Source organism: Panthera onca, chromosome A2 (genome assembly GCF_046562875.1).
Source record: "Panthera onca isolate mPanOnc1 chromosome A2, mPanOnc1 haplotype 2, whole genome shotgun sequence".
Classification (NCBI taxonomy): Eukaryota; Metazoa; Chordata; class Mammalia; order Carnivora; family Felidae; genus Panthera; species Panthera onca.
The window spans coordinates 110,768,185-110,788,894 of NC_138340.1; the positions used below are offsets into that span (position 1 = coordinate 110,768,185).

General features: G+C 34.9%; 1 protein-coding gene across 17 annotated transcripts in view; it reads left to right on the top strand.

Moving 5' to 3' along the window:
• Positions 1 to 20,710, top strand: part of HDAC9 (histone deacetylase 9) — a 930,192-nt gene that overhangs the window by 110,395 nt on the left and 799,087 nt on the right. The window lies entirely within an intron of this gene.

Here is a 20,710-nt window from a genome sequence, read left to right on the forward strand (position 1 = left end):
CTTCTATTATGTACCAGAAAAAGTGAGGATAGAAGAATGAAAATTGCCAGTTTCCCCACCCCTGGTAATCAAAGTCTTGCCAGGAAAACAGATATGAAAAAAACCCAAAAACTGGATACATGTATGATATGATAAAAATCATGATAGAGAGGTGAATACAGAACTGTGGTAGCACAAAGGAAAATAGTATGTTTTCACCTCTTTATTTTTTCTAGTTCTAATGAAAGTTTTGTTTTAACTATAATTGCTATTTTATGTCTACAAAATACTTTGAGAATGTTTGGTTTTTTAATCTTGTAATCTCATTTAGGATTATTGTATCTTACTTATTTCTAAGTTAAGTTCTATAGTTTTCTTGAATATGAAATACTTGTTAGAAGAATTTCAAGTTAAACATGTACATGTTATGAATATTATTTGTGACAGTCTTCAGGTAATTCTATATTCAATTTATTTCTTTTAAAAAGGCCTATCTTTTGGGCTTGCTCTTAAATGAAAAATTGGAGCACATACTCCATCTCTTTTGGGGGGGGGACTCAAATATTCATTGATAATACTTCTGGGTTTGATAGGATTTGATACACATACAAGACACAAATGTGGAAGTGTTATCGATGTTAATTTTTGAAACCAATGGTAGGTCAATGAGAAATTCCTGAGCCAAGGAAACCATATTCTTATGAAAATGTGATTGAAATTATAGAAAACAATCTGTGTTCTATAGCTGTGGAAACTTTAGACGGATCATCTTTGACATGTGAATTATAGTTTCTATCACTGCAGCTGTTAATTGGTGACAAGGAGGGATAAAGTGTATTAAGGAGTTTTGGAAAATAAAACATAAATACATATCAAATAGTAATTATTTCTGGAATTCTGTACACATAAGGTGTTTAAACCCTCCTTTTTAAATGCACACTAAAACTCATTTCATTATTTAAGTTTTTAAGGTATTCTTTATTTAAAAATAGTTTTGTATTGGCAAATTAGGTCAGGAATAAGCAGGACCTCAGTGATGTAAATAAATAAATCCCAGTGGATGACTTTCTTTGGACTTCCTCTTTTGTGTAATTCTTTTTATGTATAAGAGCACATCTCTTGGCAAGGTCCCATTATAAAAGAGAAAAGAAAGGTGGGGATGTGTGGGGGGGTAAATATTCCCAGAGAGACTCCTTGAATTTCAGCCCTTTCAGTTACATGATTATTCTTGTGGTTACAGGAGATGAAAGGATAATGAGGACTTGGTTTCCTGAGTCATAAAAAATAATTTGGATATACACAGGGCCATTTACGTGAATAAATAGATGCCTTATAAAAATTCTCTTTGGGGAGGTACACTAAAATTATTTTAGTGTCCAAGTTCTGTGACCTCAGAGTAAGTTCAAGTGTAGGGAGAAGCATGGCAGGCACTTGATAATAAATTTAGTCCAAGTGTTTAATTTATGTACTTCTTCATTCAAAAAAATGATTTGGGACATCTTATAAGAATATATTTGACTTAATAATGAGAAAAAGCACAGAGAAGTAAAGATTCACTATCAGGAAAATATAAATAAGTGGGGAGTCTTAACCACAAAAAAGAAAGTAAATATATTTATATTTATTATTCATATTATGTCTCTTATTACATATACACATGCACTCGTCTTTTATATATTAAGTCTTTACATTTGTGTTTTAAAAACAGTTTTTAGTAGTACCATTTAGCTTTGTAGTATTTTTAAGTGATTCCCTTTAAAAGAATTGATTTACCTGTGGGTGATTTCAAATCAACCTGTTCAGTACCTAATTTAAGAGTAGATGGATTAAAAAAGTTGGGGAGAGAACAGCAGCCATAATAAACAAGATGTATAAAAGTTACTGAATTCTCCACTTGAGAGAGAGTTTCAAATATTTCTTAATAGTTATCCAGATCACAACCTTTCACATTTTCTATCTTAATATCTTATGTCCCTTTTCTACCTTACCATCACCTGTAGCCAAAACAAAAGAAAACAAAACAAAAACCAACCAAACAAACAAAAAACAAAAAATAACTCCCCTAATCTGAAATCATTTTTGTGTGGGGCCTAAACATTTGTATCCAAAATATCCTAGCACATCCATTCTAAATTGTCATGAAGTCATCATTGATAACATAGAATATGGAAAGAAAATTAAGAGAAAAGTTTCATCTAGTTGTCAATGATAAAGGAAAGAGAGTTGAATAATAAAATAGCATGAGTTAATAAAAAAAACAACGAAAGACTAGAATTTACCATGAAAATTATGTAGTGTGTAAATCCTGAGTAACAGTTTTGAAATATTGAGTCTGAAAATCAGACCTGTAATTTCTGCATTTGTTTTTTATTATATACAACTTAATTGCCTGTTAGTTAAGTCCTAATCCATCAAATAAACAAAAATAATTATCAACCTACCTTAGCTGTTTTCCCTTTCCCTTAAATCTTATTTTCCTTATTTATTATGTCATTATTTCCAAACTCCATTAGTCCCTTATACCGCTCTAGGTATGGATATTTTAATGGGAAGAGACAGGTAGTAACTTTTTGGTTTTGTGATCTTTTATATTCTGATTCAATAAAACTTTATTGATAACCTACTTATGTAATAGGCACTATGTGAAGAGCTTTTTCATATCTTATCATACATTACTTCTCATAATAACTTCATGAGATAAGTACTTTATGGTCCTAATTTAATATAGGTGAAGACTTATTTTAGGGAGAGACTAGCCCAAGGTCACATTGCTAATAAGAGCTGCATTTTGGCTCAAACCCGTCTTTGACCTTGAAACCAATGTTCTTTCCATAGCCCTATCTCTTGCTAAGTACTCCTGACTTTTACTTAAGATACCCTGTACTCTCTGTTATTAATCATGTTTGTGTAAAATGTAGTCATTTCTTAAGTAGATACAGTAAGGCTGCTATTGTTATCTGGGCCAAATTGAGGAATTGAATCATGGAGATGGAGCTCTGTTGACTATACAGTGGTCACAAGAGTTAGTTCAAATTTCCATTGGTTCAAATCAGAAAGAGGGACAGTTTTTTAAGGGAAAAGGAGTATGTAGTGGGTTTTTTGTTTGTTTGTTTGTTTTTTTGACACTGATGTTAGTTTTCTTTTTGCCTACTAAGGACAACTGCAAACACTATGTACTGTAAACATTGTATCTGATATAATGAGGAAATTGTGAGTTGCATAGTAGGAATTCTTTCAAACTTGACATTTATTGAGCACCTCATAAAATCCAGATATTCTTCTATGTTCATTGCTCCATCCTTCAATAAGACGTAGATCTGACTCTCCAGGAACCTACGGTCTAGTGAGACTTTCAATTTGTAATAAAGTAGCTATTTTTCAAACAATTCAAATCTAGTAAATTTCTTACTAGAATCATCACCTCTGGGAGTGCCTGGGTGGCTCAGTCAGTTGAGCATCTGACTCTTGATTTCAGCTTAGGTCATGATCCCAGGGTCATGAGATCAAGCCCCACATCGGGCTCTTTGCTGAACAGGGAGCCTGCTTAAGATCTCTCTCTGTCTCCCTCTGTCCCTCTCCTCTGCTTGAATGGCTCTCGCTCTCTTGCATTTATCACTTATCTAATAAAGAATGTAAGTTCTGGTTAAGAGAGTTTCTTATTTCAGGCAATATAAGGTAAATCAGTTTGTACCATGATTTTAAACCTTTTTCAAATATAACCCGCATTTTAGCTTTAGAATTAAAGGATGTTGAAAAGAGTTCAATATAATGTAATTGAGTCACTTAGAAGGCCTATTTTAAACCAGTCACTTCCTTTTCTTTCTTTGTGCCCTATGAGACATGGACTTGCAGAATCAGGAAAGCATTGTTTTTGTTTTTTGGGATTTGCTATATTATGTGGAACCAAAACCAAGTTAATATGAGTAGTGCTTTTAAGCTCAAGGTAGTAAGTGACATTGAAATTTTCTTTTTCCCTTCTAAATTTGGGCCTGAAGGAGTCATGTTATAAATTGACAATTTTTATTTATTCATAATGAAATGATCCTTTTTATTTATAGCCAAGTTCATCATTTTAACACTTAATCCTCCATGACAGTCTGGAGGAGGGGAAACTTGGCAACCCTTTATTATTATCTGTTTTTACCATCAGAAAGTATTTATTTGTAACGAGAGCATGGCAATGACGTAAAGGATAGGAATGAAATACTCCCTGACATTTTTATACAGGGCGGCCTTTCCTTTGGAGTCATGACGGTAAATATGACCATAATTACTTAAAATACAGGCAGAGTCCCCTGTAAAATACAAAAGCATGTAACTATAGGTGTGGAAGGAGAACATCTAATGATAAAAGGAGAAGATGTCGGCCTTGGATTAGTGTTTCAAAAACCCCATCAGTAACCATCTACACAACATTTCATGGACATTTTAACATTTATTTATTTTTGAGACAGAGAGAGACAGAGCATGAACGGGGGAGGGTCAGAGAGAGGGAGACACAGAATCCGAAACAGGCTCCAGGCTCCGAGCCGTCAGCACAGAGCCCGACGCGGGGCTTGAACTCACTGACTGCGAGATCATGACCTGAGCCGAAGTCGGCCGTCCCAACCGACTGAGCCACCCAGGCGCCCTTCATGGACATTTTAAAGCAACTTACAAGCTCTTGCCATGTTTCACCACCTTTGTGACTGTAAAAATCCACCCACCAGAGAAGCCCACTAACTCACACTGCCAATATTATAAATCTAAGATATTTAAAATGTTGATTTTCAGGCCCTGATAGTGTATCTTGAATACAAATATAGTACTTAGTGGATGAGTTTCTTATATTTGTTTTGCGCCTGACAGTGCTGTCAGATCTTGAGGGAAGCCCAGTGTCAAGGGCATATGAAATTATTTGACTTTTGCCCCTGCATGTGCGAATGATGAGCTTTGGTGAAAGTGTTGGTATCCTCATGATTTCCTTCTGACACAGTCATAGTATATATGGCTATTAATTGACTTGGTCTCTGTGACATACAGATGTCTGCTGGAATCTACTGATGACAAACAGAAAGAAAGACCTACTTGATAATGGGTATTTTAAACCTGTGCCTGAAAGAATGAGTTTTGTGGTCATGTGTTCAGCAAGTGCTTTTGAGTGCAGGTTATTGTGCTAAGCTCTGAGGATGAAAACTGTGCAGTGAAGACCTGGTCCCTATAATGATAGACATTGAAGTCCATTTGGAAGGACATAAATAAACAATATTTAAAGCAATATAAAGAAGTGAATTGTTGAAATGCATTATTAGCCCTGTCAGTAGTGAGCTCAGGCTGTGGGGTCAGAAGAAATAGGTGTGAATCCTGGTTGCCTTATTCACTGTCTTTTTTACTCTGAGCATGTTACTTAGCCTCTCCAAACTTTTGTTTCCTCATTTGTACAATGGGGTGATAATTGTACCATCCTGCTAGGCTGGATCAGGCAACGCAGTTGAGTTTCTCGTTGAGAATCTTCTTTTGGTTATTTCATAAGACAGAGGAAGTGTCTTTTCTGTGTCCCTCTCTTGGAACATCCAGAGAAGAGCGCATTCTCAAAATAAGGTGTCAGACTATCATATTCAAGTTGTAGTCCATCCTGCATAGCTGAAGACCAAACCACAGTTTTACATAAACCTTTTCCTTATTGAAGGTAATTGTTCATTTATTAATGCAAATGCCTTGTGCCTTGGGTGTGTGAGCCCTAAAAATATACTTCCAGGGATAAAAATAGATCTCTTGGAGTTCTGAGATGCTGCTTAATCAGAACCAGCTGCAAGCTGTCTAGAAAATGCAAGTTATATGAGCCAGATGGCTTTTGCCCTTTTTGCTTTAGACAGCATGTAATTTGGATAACTACAGCTACAGTAATACATTTTGCCAGTCACACTGTTTGATAAACATATTTGTTGAGAACAGCCACTTCCAATTAGAGACCCAGTAAAATGTTAATTTATTTTAATAATTTTTCCCTCTGGGGTAAGACGAGGAATACTTTTAACAGAAATGCCTGTTCACAGTAGAGAGTACTGTTGAAGGTTTCTTGTATGCCAGTGGTTAATTTTTAGGTTTGGCATTTAAATAATGATGAGGAGTATTCATGACCTACCCTTCCAGTTTTTTTCTTAAAATTTAGTGTATATGTGAGGAACCATGATTTTCTATATTTAATAACTATATTTGTTTTACCTGTGGAAAGATGATTTGGCTAGTTTTAACTTTCTTTGATACGAAGCTAATTACTATAAACTCTGATAATAGTTATTGAATTATTGTTTGTACCCACAAACCATCATTAATGTGGTATTTCTGGGATTTTGCGTTTATGACTGTGATCTATTAAGAAGGCATTTTCTCTAGTAATTGATATAACCATGAGTGATTTCCACTGACTGAAGATAACTGTAAACCTCATCACTAATATTAGCTAAATTCTAATTTTGTCTAGTTCTTGTTCAGCTCTGATAAAACCACAAAGCTAAATGTTTGGGCTATTCATACTCTAAGACATAAGCTCAGATACAGCCTGCTTTTAAGAGATGTGAAATTATCAGTTCCATTTTTCACTAGTGGCACCACTTCTTGGAAAAGCATTTTGAAGCCTTGATCATCCATTACATGTGATGAAGTATTCTCTATGTCTTGAGACATCTACCAGGCAGCAAATAATAGATTGCTGAGCACCTCTGAAGGATCTCTCGTGTCATAATTTTTCTGTAGTTGCAAGCCTTCCAGCCTTGTGAGTTTAGCAGTCCCCCAGTGGTCTTTCTTCCTTACCCAGTTTAAAAAGGAGAGGGTATTTCATCTATAGGATTAGTGATGTTAGAACATAAATTTCACTATAATAGTAGCTTCAGGTTTATTTACTGTTACTGTAGTACCAGGAACTCTGCTAATCACTTTATACATTACTGCATCTAAGTCTCCCAATAACATAGCATTACAGGGTGTATATTTTTATCCTGTTTTACAGATAAGGAAGCAATGGCTTTGGAGTATAATTATTCAACATCATACCGAAAGTGTCAGAGTCAGAATTTGAAGCTACTGTTGTTTTAATGGTTTCTCTGACTCATGCTCTTTAATTCCACCCATTAAGCTATGAAAAGTGGCATTTGACTTAGCCATAGCTGTTTTCTCAGAGATAAACAGATGCCTCTGTCCATTCTTGTATAGCAGTGATCTTCTTAGAATTTATTTTAAGCTCAGATTAATATGTGAAAAGGTCTAATCTCTCTCACTCCACTTCATTAGATATATTGTAACTAAGGTACTTTAAACCTAAAAGTCATATCACTGGGGAAAATCTCATTTTGGTGCTTTTCCAATATGTAGTTAAGAATTATATTGATACGCAGTGCTTTGAGAAACTGGTAAACACTTGTGTGATATGAAACGGCATAGGAAGCAAGTGTTTACCAAATTTACCAAAGTGATATCCTACTTTTATGTCTTTAACAAACTAATAAGATAAAGAAATTCAGTAATGAGTAGAGCAGTTCATAACTGTATGTTGTGTCCCAGGCAGCAGGAGATAAAGCAAAGCGTTATTTATAAAGACATCTTAGTTGAAGTACTGTCCACTGAAAACAAACTGAGGATCATGGAAGTATTTTATTATACTGTTATAATTATTTACATATGGAACCATAAAATACTTTCTTGAAAGATAATATAAAATGATAGAAAAGCTTGTACTTAAGTACTATGGTTTAATAATGGACTTACGCTATCTATTAGCAAATAGTTGATATTATTTGTTGTTTCCTGGAAATGAAAGGGGGATATGGGTCAAAAAATATTACTTTTTAGTAAATTCATTATTTCTTTTCTCATTTAAAATAGTATATTTAAATAATTATTAACCTGTTTTTCATATCTCACACAGTACACTCAATTAACATATAGATTCAAATGTGAAATCTGATAGTGCTTGACCCACTTGAAGAAAACGTTTAATGTCATTAGATGGGAGACATAAATGGCCTAGAGAGAGTTTCAGTCCTTTCTTTACGTGGAGAGATATAACTTGGAATGACCCAACAAGGCTGCTTTAGTCCATATGTATCAGTTTTCCATTAACATGTGAGGTGGTGCTATGGAAAGGAAAAGGATGCATGAAAAATGATCTCTTCCAAATTTATCTGTGTTTATCCTAAGTGGGTAAATTGTTCCTTTTTCACTGTATGAGGGTTTAGTAGGTTAGTAAGTAGTCTGGTTTGTTTAAATGATTTAATAAGGAAGTATTGAGCATCTAAAGAAATGACTTTATCCTTGTCCTCAAATAGCTTTTGGCATTTGGCACCAAAAGGGTACAATGTTATGTGACTTAAAATGTGGTCCCAGAACAATGTGATTCTTGGAGGTTAGTGACTCCAATGAAGGTAAGATAGATGAAGGGAGATCTTTTATTCTCTTTATCCCATAAGGGACTTTTTTTGCTTTTGTCTTCTTGAAGAGAAGATGAGTGTTCGGCTGAAAATGTATGTTATCGACCCTTGGGCTCCATTGGCATATTTCAAGCTGTTATTGTCAATCGTATAAATACATGTTTAGACAACTTCTGAAACACGTCTTGTTCCTTGAAAATAGAGAAGTCACTCATCTTGGTGTATCAATTCTATCAGATGGCTCTCTAGAATTGTGTCATTTCTTCATTATGGCTTCTCTTATCTTGTACCTCTTCAGAAGGCCTTTTTTTTTTCCTCCCTATCTTTTTGCATTAGATAAACATAATTTTATTTCCAGGTGTGTAACAGTATGAGATATAGGGATGTATGTATGCATGTGTATAGGTGTGAGAGAGAGACAGGGAGAGAGAGAGAGAGAGCAAGAGGAAAGAATGGGAAGAGGGAAAGAGAGAAGCAAAAGAGAGGAAAGTGATGGAATGATTGAGTGATTGGTTGGTTGTATGTGACTGTGGCTTTTCCTGAAAATTTTCCAGCTGTTGTTGGCGTACTGAAAAGTTCATCCGAATCTCATAATTTCTTACGGTTTTCAGTTAAATCTTGTAAAAAGATAAGCAACAATATTATATACGCATATAAGTTGCCTTTCCAATATTTATAAATCTTAATTCTTTTTTTATTGCATTGGTAAGAATGTCAGGCTTTCATTCTCATGTTAGTGATGGGTGTCATATATACATCTGACTTTATTGAAAACAACTCTGTTTAATGCTTAATAGGGTGATAACTATACATTAAACTATCCTGGTTTACTAACCCATGAACATGTATCCAGATAGTTACATTTTTTTGAGGGAGTGTTCTGTTTTAATTGCTTTTGACTTATTGATGTCATAAATTTATTAATAGCTTTCCCAATATTAAATCATTCTGGATTTCCTGAAATAAACTAAACTGGACATGTTTTATCATGATTTTAATATGCTGCTGTGTTTGATGTATATTTCATCTAACATTTTTGCCTCCATGTTCATAAATAATACCTGTAGATTTCTGTTTTGTCAGCTCTTTTTCAAGTTTCAGGGTTAAGTGTTAGTAGGCTTGTCATTTATGATTGAACAACCTGCACGTCATCACCTATCCTATCATTCTTTGCCTAGCTACAGTACTTTTACAGATGAAGGTAGTATGGTATCTTGAGAAAGGGACCTTTTTAAAACACACAGGCTACCATATCACCTAGCAGAAAGGTGAGGGTTACTTGAACATCCTACAACAGATTAAAAAATATGTATATCCCCGTATTTTTCTATGCCTTCACTGTTTAAAGAAGTAACATATTAAAATCATCATGGCCTGGAAACTTTATTTGGCAATAGTTGTTTACTTCAATTTTTTCTAGAATTGTTGGTCTGTTTTGACATATATTCTACTTTAAAAAATTTTTAGCAACAGACTGTATATAGGAATCTATATAATTTTTTAAATCTTTTCTGAAGTAGTGATTTTTACCTCTCATTTTATTTTTGGGTCTTTCTTTTGAGAGCAAAGATTAGCTCTTTCTGCTTTCTCTCTCCAAATCCCTTTACTTACTAGAATTGTACATATTTTACTATTTTTAAGAAATAATTGTTTATATCTTTAGTGTTACTTTTCTCTTGCTTTCCTTAGGTATAGTTTACTCTCCTCTTAAAAAATTATTTGCATATTTGTATTGAATATTTAGTTAATTTATTTTTGTTCTTTATTTGCAAAGGGCCTTTCAAGGTAAGTTTTAGGCTTTCTAACTTAATGGTAACTGGAGCATTCCATTTGTAGGACCTCTCTGCTGCTGGATTAGTGCAGGTATGTTACCTGTGTGAGGATCCTTTGGAAATATTTAGCTTGAAAAATTGACACTGGGACTTAATCTAAAATCTGTATCAGGATTATACTGACAATGTCTAGTGTTCTAAAGTGGCATTTTGGCCAGGCGTGGTGGCACGCACCTCTAGTCCCAGTTACTCGAGATGCTGAGGTAGAAGGGTTATTTCAGCCCAGAAGTTCTGGACTGTAGTGTGCTACGCTGATCGGGTGTCCACATTAAGTTCAGCATCAATATGGTAACCTTCCAGGAGTGCGGGACTACCAGCTTGCCTAAGGAGGGGTGAACCAGCCCAGGTCAGAAATGGAGCAGGTCTGAGGTGGCATTTTGTTCTCTAATTTTCAAAGCAGTACTAGTTATCCAAAAAAATTTGGAATACATATAGAGAAACACACTTTATAACTGTATAACTACTGTATAACAAATTACTCCAAAATTTCATAATTTAAGACAATCATAGCCTTAAAATATTTATTTTCTCACAGTTTCTGAGAGTCAAAAATCTGGGAGTGGCTTATCTGGGCTTTACTGGCTCAGTGTTTTAGGAAGTTGCAGTCAAGCTGTTGGTGAGTGCTGTTGTCATCTGAAGGCTTGAACAAAGCTGGAGGATCCATTTCCAAGATGGTTCACTCACATGGCTATTGGTTACAGTCCTCATTTCCTCTCTGGCTGTTGGCAGAAGGTCTCAGTTCCTTGCCATGTAGACCTCTCCACAGAGCTGATTGCTTTCCCCAGAGTGAGTGATCCCAGAGAGTAAGATAGAAGCTCTAATATCTTTTATGAACTATCCTTAGAAGTGACATAAGGTCCCTTCTCCTTGATCCCACCTTACCAACCTTGATACAGTGTGGGAGTTGACAGCACAAGGAAGTGAATGCCAGAGGTGGGGGTCATTGAGTTTAGTCAACACACATATCTCAGGTTATAAAAATTGTCTTCAGCCTACCATCCACACATAGTGGATCTTCCAGTGGTTTATATTTTTCCCCTCTCAATGCAGATATGACCTTGAGCATTTGCAAAAAACAAATTAGAATATATGTTGTTTTTAACCTTTTCTCACATAATGGCACATCACAAACAATTGTCATGTTATGAAATAGTGTTCTAAAATAGGATTTTTATTTGCTTGGTTGACATCCATTCTGTGAGCATGCCATAATTTATTTCTACCAATCTACTAATATTGCTTTTAATTAGGTCATTTTGGGTATTTGACTAATGTAAGTTGTTTATTAATTTTTTTGCCTCTAATATTGTACCATAAATTCCTAAAGATGTCATTGCTGGGATGAGGCATATAAACATTTGAAGGCTTTATACATATACTGCCAAAATATTCTCTGGAAATTTGTATTAAAGTTATGCTCCTCTTGACATAATAAAAAAAAAGTCTGGCTTCTTTTATGCTTATCAATACTACGTAGTATATTTGAAAAATAAAAGGGCCTTATAGGGAACATGGTATCTAACTGTAGTTTTAATTATTACTTTTGGACTACTAATAAGGTAGGAGAATTACTCTGACAGCCTTATCTCTGAATCTGCGTATTCTTTTTCTTGATGTTTAAGAGTATATCTTTCTTGTAATTACTTTTAAAGGTGCAAGTAATTCTCATTAAAAAATATTATGGTTTTCTTTGAAAATGTATTTTATTGGACTTTTCCTTTAGGGCTACACAGTGGGACTGTTCTGCAGTGAGCTTGAAAATGTTGGGAAATTAAATGACTGAAGCACTTTCAAGGTACTGATCACTTAGTTTGATGGCTACTAAAGTATCGCTTGCTTATATTTTATTGTTTGAACATTTGCTAGAATAATCGGTTAAAAGTAAGAAAAGATACATTTTTTTTACTTTTGTTGTCAGCCATCTGCCAAAATTTGGTGAGTGTTAAGGAACATTTGTCCAGGGATAAAAGCATAATTGAGAGTTGTCTAGTCTTTAAAAAAAAAAAAAAAAGAAAGAAAAGAAAAGAAAGAAAAAGGAAAGGCACTCTCAGCATTCTCATGGCTGTTTTTACTTGAAAAGTCTTCCTGCCCAGCACTTTCGGATCACTGGTGTTCACAGTGACGTACAAAAAAATTAACCTCCTGGACAGTTTTCTGGATCTCAAAAAATTTTCCTTTTGATAATAATTGATTTTAAACTTCAAATGTCATTAAGAGGCTGAGACAGTAAGCTGCGGTGGAACATGAGCACACGTTTTCTGACGAGGCAGAAGCAGAGTATAGCAGGGAGACCTTGGGAGTCTGAAGGGCTTTTTGACAGGCAAATCTGTTCCTTACTTGCTTTGTGATGTTGGCCCTTTTCATTTCCATTTTCTTACCTGTATAAAATAAAAGAAGCAAAAAGCCTCCTTTCCTGCATTGTTTTCAAAATTATATGCTATACACATAATGCCTGGCATGCATGGTACATGGATGAAGCAACAAGAATAACTACAGAAATGTATAATCTTCTTGGAAAGTGATATTTTCACAAGACCTAAACAAAATGGAAAATTCAGGGATTTTCAGGTGAATATTAAATTTATGCCATAATTTTGATCAAGAATGTATGTGATGTTGTATGTGGATCTTGAGAAATTTAACAGAAGACCATGGGGGAAGAGAAGGGGAAAAAATAGTTACAAACAGGGAGGGAGGGAGGCAAACCACAAGAGACTCTTAAATACAGAGAACAAACTGAGGGTGGATAAGGGGGGGCGGGAGGGGGAAATGGGTGATGGGCATTGAGGAGGGCACTTGTTGGGGTGAGCACTGGGTGTTGTATGTAAGCCAATTTGACAATAAATTATATTTTTTAAAAAAGAATGTATGTGATGGATGGGGGAGGGGGGAGGCATGGGCAAATACTTGTTTTTTTGCACCAGTGAAGAAATTTGCTGTTATTATACTTATAAAAGTTTTCTAAAGGATTCAAAATAGAATAATATTAGCCATGACTTTCTATTCCAAAGTGACCATGCCAGGCAAAACAAGTCATAGACAAATAATAGGAACATAAAAAGGAAACGAATAGATGTGATAGATTCTGTGGAACTGGCTCTAAATGTATAATACATACACATTCATGATTTTGTTGGGGGAGGGTTGGATCTTGAAGTGGATTTGAAGAGTGGATTGGCTTGCACAAGACTAAGGGAGAGGCAGTGTTCTAAATCTGGAGGTGGTATGAACACCCGCACAGACTGGCATCCACCTGGTATTTTGCTGGGAGTAAAATGACATAACCTTGCCTAGAGAATCTGTATTTGAGATTCAGTATGAATAGGGAAAGTGTAATCCGAATACCGAGAACCTTGATTATCAGGCAGAAGAAATTAAGCAGATACTAGATCATCACTTGAAGCTCCTGGAGCAGGAGAGAAGTCATGATTCTCAGGTTTGAGAGTCTTTCATCTAGAAGTGATGCAGTGCCCCTGTCACAATCCAGATATGAAGATGCATGCTGAAAGTCAATTTGATAACCCAGCAATGAGGTGTTCAGTCCAAACACTGCATCTATCACTTCTCTCTTGCTCAAGAACTTCTAGTGGTGTGTTCTTGTTCCTTTATGAATTTATTGTTATAAAAAAAAGGGAAATTAAAATGTGAGGTGGTTAGGGGTGCCTGGGTGGCTCAGTTATTTAAACATCTGACTTTGGCTCAGGTCATGATTGGCTTGGTTCATGAGTTTGAGCTCCATGTGGGGCTCTGTGCTGACAGCTCGCAGCCTAGAACCTGCTTCAGATTGTATGTCTCTCTCTCTGCCCCTGCCCTGCTCACCCTCTCTCTCTCTCCCTCTCTCTCAGAAATAAATAAACATTAAATTTTTTTTTTTAAATGTGAGGTGGTTGGTTAATGGTTATTTACCTTTGTGTGGCTTTCCTTTGTTGTTCTTGTTGTTGTTGTTTTTATCTTAGCACCTTATTTTTCAAGTAGGCCAAGAAAATGCATGCTTTTAAAATCATGTAACTATAATTATACAATTACATTTACTCTATTGTTTCACATTTTTCTTTTCTGGGCTGCTCACTATTAGTTATCCTGGCTTCTGAGCATATTTTGAGCCCCCTTTTTTTGTATTTTGCATTAATATTAGCCTCAGCATCCCATTTAATATTCACACATCCTTGTAAAGCAGGTGATGTTTTCCCATTTTACAGATATGTACACTAAACTTTCTCAAAATTAGACATCTGGTGAGTGTTGGTGTAGAATGCTCTGCTGTATAACATGATGCTTCCTAAGAGAATCTGGGGGATGCACAATTTTTGGCAGGAGGAATGAGTTCTAAACTAAGAACAGTAATGTTCATTTTTTTATGCCATAGAGAGATAGATAGGGAAGTTAGTCTCTCTTGCAGGAATCCAGTTTAATTCTTTCTCAGGGGTATAATATCCAGTCATATGGCTGTTCCTCTGCTTCCTGAGGAAGTGAAATTGTTCACTAAATTGGGTGGTGGCCTTCCATATTTAAATATAGTTAGAGCTTGCTTTAGTAAAACTGTTCAAAACCACGGAAAATGTAAAATACTTGATCTCCAGAAGATTCTAATACTCTTCAATGATGAAAAAGAATATCTTGTTTCTACTATACTAATTATGAATTTTCCGTATAACTCTAGCTTCTGAAAGAAACGAATTTGTTTACCATTAATGAGAAGAAATTACTTTTTCTCCTCCTAAAAATTATGATGCATAGCACAAGTTTTATAGGCTGTAGGGAAGTTCTTAGTTTCTGAAGTGTAAAAAACATTTTGAAAGTCAAATTAAATTGGACACCTTCTTATTATTAAAATTTCTTTAAATGCTCTGCCTGCTATGGGTTATAATTCTTGGTTTCAAGTACTAATGGAGATGTTACTTGCAAGTTAAACTCTGAGAAACATGCTTGTGAATTCTATTGTAAGTATCTCTTTTAATTGCAGTTCTTTTAAAGAGGAAGTTAACACTTAGGTATATATTAATTCTTGACAAGGACCTTATTGAACCTAAGCAAAAAATGTTTTAAAAAGTCAGGTAGCTGTTAGAATTATGTGAGAATCTGAAACTAGCAGAGTAATTATTAGGAGTTTCTTAATCTCTTATTTTTTCCAAAATGGAAAGGTCTCTTTTTTTCCTTATGAAAGGAATTCTCAAATGTAAGAAAGTATCCAAACTATACTTTACAGTATAAATTAAAAAGTGAAAGCTTCTTATAATCTTATCCCACTGAAATGACCGCTGATTACAGTTTAAAATATATTCTTCCAGAACTTTTCTTTGCAATTACAAACCTATATTACCACTACATGTGTTTGAAATAGGACTGATTCATACTGCATATGCTATTTTTTTTTTTAATTTTTAAAAATGTTTATTTATTTTTGAGAAAGAGACAGAGACAGAGAGAGTGTGTGAGTGGGGGAGGGGCAGAGAGCGAGGGAGACAGAATCTGAAGTGGGCTCCAGGCTCTGAGCTGTCAGACAGCACAGAGCCTCCCCCCCCCCCCCCCCCCCGCCCCGGGGTTCGAACTCACAAACCACAAGATTGTGAACTGGGCTGAAGTCAGATGCTTAACTGACTGAGCCACCCATGTGCCTTGCATACGCTATTCTTTAATTTGTCTTTTCTTACTGAATATTGACCTATTGATCTATTTCTGCATTAGTAATTACAGATTTACCTCATGGGTTGTTAACTTGTTTTGCTATTTTAATAACAGTGTGAAAAATATCTGTTTTGTTTGTTTTTGTACTTCTCTATTTCCTTAGGCTATGTTCATACAGTAGAACTGTTAGGGAAAGGTAATGCATCTTTAAATTTCCATATACCTTCATAAACTGCTCCCCAAAAGGTTTTACCAGTTTATTATCTCATCAATATTGCATGAGAAAGTTATTTGACCTTACTCTTTTACAGTACTGTGAATAATCAATTTTTGCTAATCAGAAAAGAAAAAAAAATATTTCTTTGATTATTAGTGAGGTTGAAAGAAATGTCCTATGTTTGTGGGGCCTTTGTATTTCTCTTGGGGAGCAGTTTGCTTGTGATATTTGCCACATTTTTCTTAAGGTGCTTATTTTTCAAATGAATTAAGAGCTTTTTAATATATCCTCGATACATATTGTAAATCATTACATACTTTGAATTTTGCCTTTACTGCGATATTTGTTGCACAAAACCTTAAAAATTTGATATACTCACATATGTCATTCTTTTTTCTTATGTTTTCTGGCTTTTGTTTCTATGCTAAGCATAAAAACCACAAGTAAAGTTTGTTAGACACCTAAACACTTTATGAGCATGCGGTCATTCAATCCTCGTAACAACCCAATGAATAAGATACTATTAATCCTTTTTTTTTTTATAGATGGTGAATAAACAACTTATCCAAGGTTTGTAGTTTTAAATGATAGCACCACAATTCAGTATAGGCATATACCTCCCAAACCGCAAGATTTCTGATGCAAACAAATAACAAAGCCTCCTCTATTGTTTCTACTTTTTTTTTAAAATAAATTTTTATATATAATAAATCCTGTGGAATTCTTCATTTTAACAGTGTGAGGAGCAATAGAACTGTTTAATTTTATTTTAATCTTACACTAAATGTATATACACATGTGTCTCTTTGTAGACTTTTTTATTATCACCTGTAATTTCTCTATTAGTATCATACTGTTTAAATTACTCTACTTTATTTTTTCTCTTTAAAACTCCCCTTAGCTCTTCTTACATACTTTTTCTTCGAGAGTCAATATGTTAAATTAGGTTTATAAAATCTCTCTTCAAAATAGTTTGCAATTGCCCTATTAACATCTTTACAGTATTAATCATCCTATCAGGAAAATAGTACATCTTTTAATTAGCCTTTTTAGTTGTTGTACAGTTAACTTCATTTAGGTCTCAGACATTTTTATTTAGGTACATCCCTAGGTTAAATCTTGATTGTGTTGGTTATTCAAATTTATAACTGCGTGCCATTTTGACAGTGGTATATGCTACTTGTCATTGATATTTACCATGTTGATTTCCATTTTATGATTATTATGTTAGTTCATATCCTCTTTTTGTATACCATTGTCAGAAAAGAAGGAATGGTTTCAGTTTGTTGGTGGCCAAATCTTCTTTTTAATGAACTATTACTATCTGAAAATCCAGTTTCATTCATACGCTCATAGGTATTAGTTGATATGGATTCTGGAAAACCATTTAAAATTATATTTGAGGGGTGCCTGGGTGGCTCAGTCGGGTAAACGTCTGACTTCGGCTCAGGTCAGGAACTCACGGTCCATGGGTTTGAGTCCTGCGCCCGGCTCTGTGCTGACAGCTCAGAGCCTGGGGCCTGCTTCAGATTCTGTGTCTTCCTCTCTCTCTCTGCCCTCCCCCACTCACGCTCTGTGTCTGTCTCTCAAAAATGGATAAAAAACATTAAAAATTTTTTTAAATTATATTTGAAACCATAACGATTTTAGAAAACAAAGTTTTTCAAAACTGAACTGAGAGTCATGTAGCACCATTGAAATAGGCAGAATTTCACATTTAAATTGTCAGCACAAATCGTTCTATCCAAACAAGTTTGATTTTTTTCCCCAGTTGTCGATCCTTTTGCCATACATGTAGGTTATGGGAAGAGTTTGGTATTCCCTCGAGATTGAGGGCCACAGGAACATCACACACACACATCACGTGCAGAAACTCTTTTCTATTCCTTACATTGCTGCTCTGTCTTAGATAACCAAGGGAAAGGAGGCCTTAGTTTACATTTTCTTTACAAAGTGTGGCCAAGGATTATAGAAGAAGAAGTGAATGGAGAATGTTTTAGAAATTGAACTTGTAAAAGAAATATGAGGCTATGTAAGTATAATATAAAGTAATTATTATAGCGAAAGAAGGCCAGAAGGAGTCAGAAAAGGGAGAAAGGATCATGAAGAGGGGATGAAATGGGAAAAGATTAAGGGTATTGAGACACTTTCCCCCCAAAAGGCTTGAAAGGAAGTTGGAGAATATGGGGGATTGAAAAGGAAGGAAGGGGCATGACAGTATGAAAACCATGCAACAAAATAAAGACAAGGAACATTTAGTAAAGCTGACAGATCCTTGCAGATATAGTTGGCTTAAAAAACAAAAAACAAAAAGCCCCACCAGTCTTTTCCTTTAAACTGTTCGGTATCTAAATAAAGAAGTTGTTGATTTCTCTTTAGCAGGCTATTTTAGTAGTGCATTTTGGAGATTTCTTCATGGAACATTAGGATATTTTACTACCTGACTGAAAGTGAATAAACAGAACTGGAGGATTTCTGCTTTGCACATTTCTGAAGCTTTATTATATCCTTATATAGGTAAAGAGAGAAGTTATACACAGAGTATGCCAAAATGACCACATGCTTCACACTTGCACTACCTCTTTTTATGAAGCTAAATTTGGAGTTTTCAAAACCTCCTGTTTAAAAATACATGCCAAAGACTTCTGCTTATTGCACATTTTGTTCCTGTCCTGTACAACTTAGATCTTCCTTTACAATTCTTTTTGGAATGTTTTCCCTTTTGTCACAAATACAAAAGGATATTGACATATAATCCTTCATTATGTTTTATGCAGTAGCATACTAATTCTCAAAGTTTGAGAACATATATATTTTTTCCTTCAAGTCTAGAGACAAATCTTACAAGAACGTTTAATTATGTATTCATGCATATACATGGACTTTTAAATATAATTGAATGAATAAAAATGAAGTTGCCACAAATTAGTTTATGCAGGCAGTCTTCACTTAAAATAACAGATACTTTACAAGAAGAAACAATCTCGACAGATTATAATTCTATTATGTGATTTATATTTTTCTGGTAAGTTTCATTAAAAAATAATAGATTTGTTTTATCAAAGGGAAAACTTGTCCCTTGATTTTAAATATGAAATCATATTCAGCAATGTATCAGTCCTTTTAAAATAATATATTTAAACATAAAATAATAATATTATAAAGTTTATTAGCAAACACATTTAGAATATTAATAGATGTCTTATGCTCAATAAAAATGTTAAAATTAAAGATGAGAGTTTTAGAAACTCTCAAAATATAATTATTAATCTACCCTAATTTGACTCGTAATACAATTCTTTAACCCATTAATCTACTTTCCAAAATACCAACATGCCTCTTTTTTAACTACCTTGAACTATATTTAACCATACAGGCCTACATTTTATTGTATGTTCCTGGATAAGATAAATTTAGAGTATGTGAAGTTTAAGGCTAAGATGCTGGTGAAATTGCTGTTTGAACTGTTTTTTAAATGTGTGATTTTTCTGCAGTGAACTAATGGATAAAAATGATCTGCAAATTAGTGAATTCCTAATGTGCTAGCTCATATGTTTCCAATTTAGGATTTATTTCAATAGAGTGCTATTAATAAAATTTTGTAAAGTGTATTTTAAAAAGATTGATGTCAAGAGTCTAAAATTCATTAGATAGAAAACATGTTAGATGGAATTTGAAAGTAAGAAATATTTTAAGAGTAGCTACAACCTAACTGGAGGTAATAGTTGTGCCTGAATAGCGGATAAGATGGCAGGATGGCATCTAAGTACTTACTTGTTTATTTAATAAGCAACAATTTCGGAGCACCTGCTCTTGGCGAGGCACTTGCTAGGTTACAGGGACTGTAACGGTAAACCAGACATCTCTTCCCCATCTTTCAGATCTTATAGACTTACCAAAAACAGTACATAGGTATTATGATCTGGGGGATTGAGTGTTCCCAAGAGAAATCACTCCTTGTTCCTATATGATTTCTGAGCAAAGTGAGAAATGAAAGAAAAGAGTACGGTGGATGGGAAACAAAATTAACATGTTTATACTGATACAGATAGTATTAGACTAAGTAGCTTGTATCAAGGGCCAAGTGGGCTTTCTGATACTAAACCCCTTCTCATACTATGAGAAATACACTCATAATGTTCTGGGAGGGCTGGGCAACTACATGCTCCTCTGAAGAGAAGCATCTGGCCCCTGTGACATTAATAGCATTGAGAAGCAAAGCACATGCTCTCTCTGGGCAGAATGGTTCTTTTTTCCCGGGAGAAAGACACTGTGTTTCCCTTTTAAAATTCACCATGGCATAGTCACTCCTTTTGGGGAAGACTAAGGGTGTCACACTAGTAGGTAGTGTTCCTCCCACGTGAGAGAAACTTCAAAAGTGGGAAAGAGCATTCCCCCTCTGAATAATAATAGTGTGTGGTAAGCTAGGGTTTATGAGAAAGGAAGTATGGAATGCTATGGGATCATAAGCTAGTTTTGGGCGTCAGTGATAGTGAGGTTTAAGCTGCAGGAGTCGCGTGTAGGACTGAGGAAAGATTTTGGGGTCAGGATGACAGACTTGTATTGATAACGTCTATAGAATTAAGAACAATTTTGCGTGGTCAGTCACAGCCTAGACTATGAGACCAAGAGTGGAGAGCAATGCTGCAGGT